This window comes from Sminthopsis crassicaudata, chromosome 3, assembly GCF_048593235.1.
Source record: "Sminthopsis crassicaudata isolate SCR6 chromosome 3, ASM4859323v1, whole genome shotgun sequence".
Taxonomy (NCBI): domain Eukaryota; kingdom Metazoa; phylum Chordata; class Mammalia; order Dasyuromorphia; family Dasyuridae; genus Sminthopsis; species Sminthopsis crassicaudata.
In genome coordinates this window covers 561425507-561431826 of record NC_133619.1, presented here as the reverse complement: position 1 = coordinate 561431826, position 6320 = coordinate 561425507, and positions in this window count along the sequence as shown.

Genomic DNA, 6320 nt, shown 5'->3' with positions numbered 1-6320 from the left:
AAGGCTCTCCTTTTATAGCAGGTAGCCCCACCCCTCTAGAGCCTCCCTGGCAAGGTGTGAATTCTCCTGTCCCAGAATTCTGAAGTTCTACCTGAGAACTCTTCCCAGTTGACAGAGCCCTGAGGACCTCAGAGTTCACACTTTTAGTTGGCTCCTTTGAATGTTTGGATTTCACCATCCTACAGCACTGTAGTTGTCTGTAAAGAACTTTCTTTCCCTTACCCAGCCTTACCCAATCAGTTCTAAGAAGCTCTAAAAGTCCTGTGCATTTCTCCCCTCAACCTACATGTGGAAAGTCACAGAATTTAAGATTAAAAATGGATCTGGGGGCAGCTAGGTGGTGCACTGGATAGAGCACCAGCCCTGAATTCAGGAAGTCCCAAGTTCAAATCTGATCTCAGACACTTAACACTTCCTAGCTGTGTGTCCCTGGGCAACTTAACCCCAGCCTTGGGGGTGGGGGGGCGCGGAGAAATGGATCTGCATGGCCATTTTGTTCAAGGAACCCATGCCCATGATGAGGGCCATCTTCAGGATCCAAGAAGTGGTATCCCTTCTCTGTTGCATCTACTTATTACTTCTTCTCTATTGCATTTGTCTCTCAGTTAAGTGTCTTCTTCCTCCCTTTTCCATTCTTTCCACAGTTGTCAATCTTCTAAAAGCAAGTTGAGGATTGAAAATGTCTAAAAAAGTGTAACAGAAAAACTGATTTGCTTCTTATTTTAAACAACATAATATCTTTTTATAAACAGTTCAACATACAAAGCACATCAATTGAATTTTTTCATCTATCATTTTAAATTAGCAGAAAAAGCCTGAGGTGGTGTCAACAACTTATTTCAAAATTTAATTTCCTTTCCCTAATCCTACCTTTCTATCACAAATGGTGCACCTAGAGGACAGGGTCTGATTTGTTTGTCTTTGTCTTCTAATATCTTCCATAAAGCATGTGAAATGATAGGTGGCTAAAACTGTTAACTGAATTAAATTCTATTGATTTTATTAATGAGGACTTGAATGAAGGCTACAGCATTGGGATGTCTAGTGCTTTTTTTCCATTCCACTTATTGCTCCATTTGGTCAAGTATAAATGATATCTCTATATGTTGTTTAACTTGTTTAAGTTATCCAAGTGTCAGAGACTCCTGTGAGGGCTGCTATTGATGGGGGTTGAAGTCCCTTTAAGATTGCCCAACGGTTTGTTGGGGATGTACAGGCTTTTGATGAGACAAGGCTCGGGTGAAGTAAAAGAATTTACTAAATTATAAGTAAAATTAGAAGTTTAATTTTATTATAAATCATCAAGAGAGCTCAAATGGAGCAGAACTCTTTGATGGAATTAGAGCTCTGCCCCTTCTGCCCCTCCGCCCATTCTTCCCACCCTCGTGAATAAGATTTGAGACAATACAGAGCTACTGGGTTTGAATAGGCTTCAGTAAGGCTAAAGACAGTTTGATTAGTGATAGTTCAAATTGTATAGATCTTAAGTGGAGGTACTTAATGTGAATTCAGTTCTATTGATAGTTAAGTAGGGGTACTTAGCATTAGTTCAGCTCTGTAGAAAATTTGGGTGGTGTCCAGCTGAACTCTATAGAAAGGTAAATTAGTGGTACTTAACAGAGGTGGGGTTGGGCTGGCTTCTAGTTCTGGATAACGTGGGAAGTGACTTTTTTTAGGGTTTCCAGCCTCAATTTCCCTTGTCAGATTCCCATCACCATGACTGACCTTGATTCACAAATCCTGGTCTAAGGCACCCTTTGAATATCCGGACCCAGCCCCCACCATCATCAGCTCAGCTTCCCCCAGCCTTACCTGATCTGAGCTAACTGAAAAGCCTGCCGAGAATTTAGGAGTATAGCTCATTATATATAAAAAGGGCCAAGCTGGAGCCCTCAATGGCAGGAGCCCTCCCAGCCAACAAATGGTATCCTTCCAGCCATGTAAGGGTTCCTGCCCACCTAGCGGCCACCTTCGGCCCTGGCATCTTTCTAACTGAACTTTATTTCCAAATTTCTACAATAAACCTTTTATTTATCAATCTAGGTTTTCAGGCCTGTAAATTCATTTTACAGGGGACACTGTGCCTCATGGGATTATCTAAGCACCGAGAAATGGGGTTCCCCCTTTCCTTTCCCTCATTACTATTAACATCTGAGAATATGATGGGACAGAGAGGGGGAGCTCTATTTTGCCACAAGCATGATGTTTTTTTTGAAATCTTCACATTCTTTCTTGAAAGTGGAGAGACATTTCTCTAGAAATGAGGAACTAGGAGGCTTTAATGATTGAGAGCGCCTTGTAAAAAAAGAAGGAAGGATTCCAGTTTTGTGGAAAGGACATGGTAGGGGGTGGAGCTAAGATGGAGGAGAGCAGACACAATTCTCTGTAACCTCCTCTAACCTTCTCTCAAACCTACCCCAGATGAAGCCTCTAAACTGGTTTTGAAGTCAAAGAATCCACAAATATTTGTAGTACAACACATTTCTAGAAAAAGATACGTTGGAAGAATTTCAGAACAGGTCTGTTTCAATCTGGCAGAGGGACAGTCTGTCAAGCCCAGACCATAGTATAGGGAGACCAGGGCAAGAAGCTGGAGTGGAGAGTCAAAGTGTTGTAGCTTCCACGAACCTGGGGATCTTGTGTGAGCCTCCTTAGGCCACTCTGTCCAGGTTGCTACCAGATGATTTGGCAGATTTGCCTTTTGTAAAACACAAATAGTCCCATTACTGGAAATCAATCAGCAGAACTGCCCCAGGGCAGCTGTCCCTCCCTGGCATGGAAAGCACCTCAAGCCTTTAAAACAATGAATAAAAAACAAAAAAGAACTCAAACCTAGACAGCTTTTATGGAGAGAGAAAAACAGCCCTCAAATCCTGAGGTTCCTAAAGGCAAAGCAAGTCCAGAAGAAGCCCTAAAGAGAGATACAAGCTGATTGCCATTTCACAAAACTTTCTTTGAAGATAGCATAAAGGATCTTAAAAGAGAATTAGAAGAAAAATGGTGAAATGAAATGAGACCATTGCAAGAAGGAATAGAAAAAAATGAAAAAAAGAATGCAATGAACAAAAAAATTTAATTGTCCAATTGCAAAAGGAGGTAAAAAAATAACTGAAGAAAAGAATACTCTAATTTTTAGTGTATTTAGTGAACAAATGGAAGTGAATCACTCAAGACTTTAAGAATCAGTGAAACAAAAAAAAAAAAATAGAAGAAAATATGAAATACTTCCTAGGAAAAATGATAGTGATAAAATGATTGGTTTATACTCAGTGTAGAGCATATAAGTAGGGACTGAGAGCCACTGAGGACAAGCACACTAGAAGCTCTCAGAACCCAGGGGACAAATTCAATTTGAATTTCAATTTCCTGGTGGCTGGCCTGGCCTCATGCACTTTCCCCACTAAAAGCAAGGCCACACTGAAAGGCTCTTCAGAAAGCTGCCCAGCATCAGGCAAAGAGGAAATAAAAGATTTGGACTTTAACTCTTGGCTACTCTTCTGGTGATTACTGAACTGAAACAAAGGCTGCTGCCAGAGACCCCAAGAAAACTGAACCAAGAGAACCTTACAAAGGAAGCCTATAAAGCAATAAACATCCCTAAATTGACAGTATGGCTTCATTATCTGTATCTGAAAGTCAAACTAGCTACCAATCAGGGTTGCCTTACCTTTGCCAAAGGCGGTCTTAAACATGTAATATGTATTGCTGTAATATAATTCCTAAGTTTCTAAACTTTTTCTTTGTCATTTGCTGGCCATGGTGTGTTACCTGAATTTTGACAAACTCCCCGGGAAAAATCTCACTTGATTTCTCATGCCAAGCTTTGGGTATTGAAATGGGGATAGTCCCTTTGACCATGAATCTAAGCTTTTTTTCATACCAGTTCTAGGACACCAACAAAACCTTCCTGTTGAAAGTGTAGTCTTCAGTATTTCTGTTTACTGGGCTCTGAGAATGATAGAGAATGACTATTTGTCTAATATTTCATAAAGTAGAACCTTGTGCCAGGTCCAGATGCAATGTTGAGATCGAACTCCAACGGGTAAGTGAATAAAGAATGAAAGGGGAACAATAAAACTCAGGGAGATTCATCAACTTCTCTGTCTTGTAGTCTGTTTCTAAGCATTATTTAATCAGGCTTCTGATGGAGCACCCATGGAGCTTCATTGGGTGAAGTTTTATTCTGAGCAATAAGCAGAGCCTGCAGGAACACAAATGTTGTCCTACTTGTGAGTTGGAATCAATAGAGTATCTGACCACGATGTTTGACACACCAAAGGGCTTTTAAAAACCAATTTTTATTCGGTTATGAAGGATGAAAACCAAATGAAAGCAATACACAAGAGAAATTTCTTAGGTGCCAGATAGAATATAAAAGTGAGGATTCAGTCATCATGTTCCTCCTTCCAAAAATAGGAAAAACATAAGCCACACCTCAGGATTTAGTAATCCCAGGGGAAAGAAAGTTGCAGTCAGAATATGTCATTAAGGTACACCCAATGCCTACTATATACCATCCATATAACCTTAGAAAACTCTCTTCTTTTTGAAAAAAGTCCCTTCATCCCTGCTCAGGGTAATTCTTTCTTCTCTTCGGGATTAATTGAAGGGGAGAGAGAGAAATTGGAGAGGTCAAGGTCTATAGGTATTTATTGCTATATCACTAGCTAATTATATCACTCCCCTAACAGACTACCAGAATTTATCTATATGCTGGGAAGAGGAAGGTCAGAAGAAATGAGGCAGTCTAAGAATTCCAAAGACTAGAAAAGTAACTGTTGGTTAAGAAGTCAGGACGTCATTTACTCATATGCAGATATTTAAGGGGCGGATTAGAGTAAAAAAGGAAATGCCTGAGAAAGAGATCAGGGGCATGGCTAAAAGCTCTTTTCCAAGTGTAATCAAATAAATAAAGAATATTCTTCATGAACCCCTTACTGCCCATAGAAGAATGGTTGAAAATGAACGATAACATTTTTTTTTTTACTGTCAGAAAGGCTTGTGAAATGATTAAATTTCCATAATATTGTTTATCCTATTGTCAAACCAGGAAACAGGACTATGCCTACTTGCAGTTTAGAGACCTTTAAGTAAGAACCTAGCCTATGCTGCCCAGAACCCTAGTTAGATCCAAAGATTGATGGAGATTTCTCACAATTGCATACCTCAAACAACCCATATATCTTATCTGAAACCTGAAACTTACTGATGAATCAGTTATTCTTTCCATGTTCTTTGATTAAATATAGATATTTGGGAGTAGGACACCTCTTCATATGAATTAAGGGAATTGCATTGCTTTCTCTCATCCTTACAACTTGGACAGGCCCTAATCTGTCCTTACATTAGAAATCTGATCACCTAATATTGAATTCTTTTCTTAATTAATTGATTTTATTTAATTAATTGCTTTTAATTTATAAAAGTCTATCTTCTCATGTTTTGGAGATTGAGGCTTAAGCTTGTTGCTTAAGAAATCAATATACTTAGAAGATCCAACCTTTGTTTACATTAGTAATTTTATCTTTCAGGTGGCAGAACAGTCAAAGTGATTAGATTTTCTTAACGTGATTAGATTTTCTTAAGATCCTTTTAAATTTCTACAAGGATATATTTCTAGAAGATTTATTCAGCAATAAAATCTCTTGGCATCTGGAAAACCAGATCTACTGGTATAAATGTGTCTGCAAATCTGTCCTAAAAATAAGGCCCTAAGGATACTGTATGGCTGATTTGCCTAGATATATTTCAGAGTTAATTAGATCAAACTGGACAGTTTTGGGATGATGCTCAAAGACAGTACCCTAGGGAAGAATTCCTATGAAGAAATGCTTTCCAGAAGCAGATAACTCTTTCAAAGAAGTTGAACTTGCATATACTGATTAAGAACATTAAAGAACTGTTCTACTCTTTGACTCTTGATCCTTGTTTGTATTTTGGCTTCCATTATGTTGATCTGACAGTGTGTTTTAGCCATGGGCAGCCATTTCTTGGATCACAGAGATGGCCCTAATCATGAGCATGGTTTCCTTGCACTAAATGACCATGGCGGAGGATTTCTCATCTCACATTCTGTGATTCTCCATAACTGGACTGAAGGGAGAGATGCAGAGGATTCTTGGAGAGACTTGGAAGTGATTGGGTATGGCAGGGTAAAGGAGAGAAGGTACTTATGGATCCTTGTGTTTACATGGGACTCCTGCACAAATCAGATTGTAAAATTCATTTATCTGAAGCTCCCTGTTTTCAGAGGCTTCTTCCTAAAAGATAGGGGAACCATCAGGATGGTGAAATCCAAACATTCAAAGGAGCCAACTAAA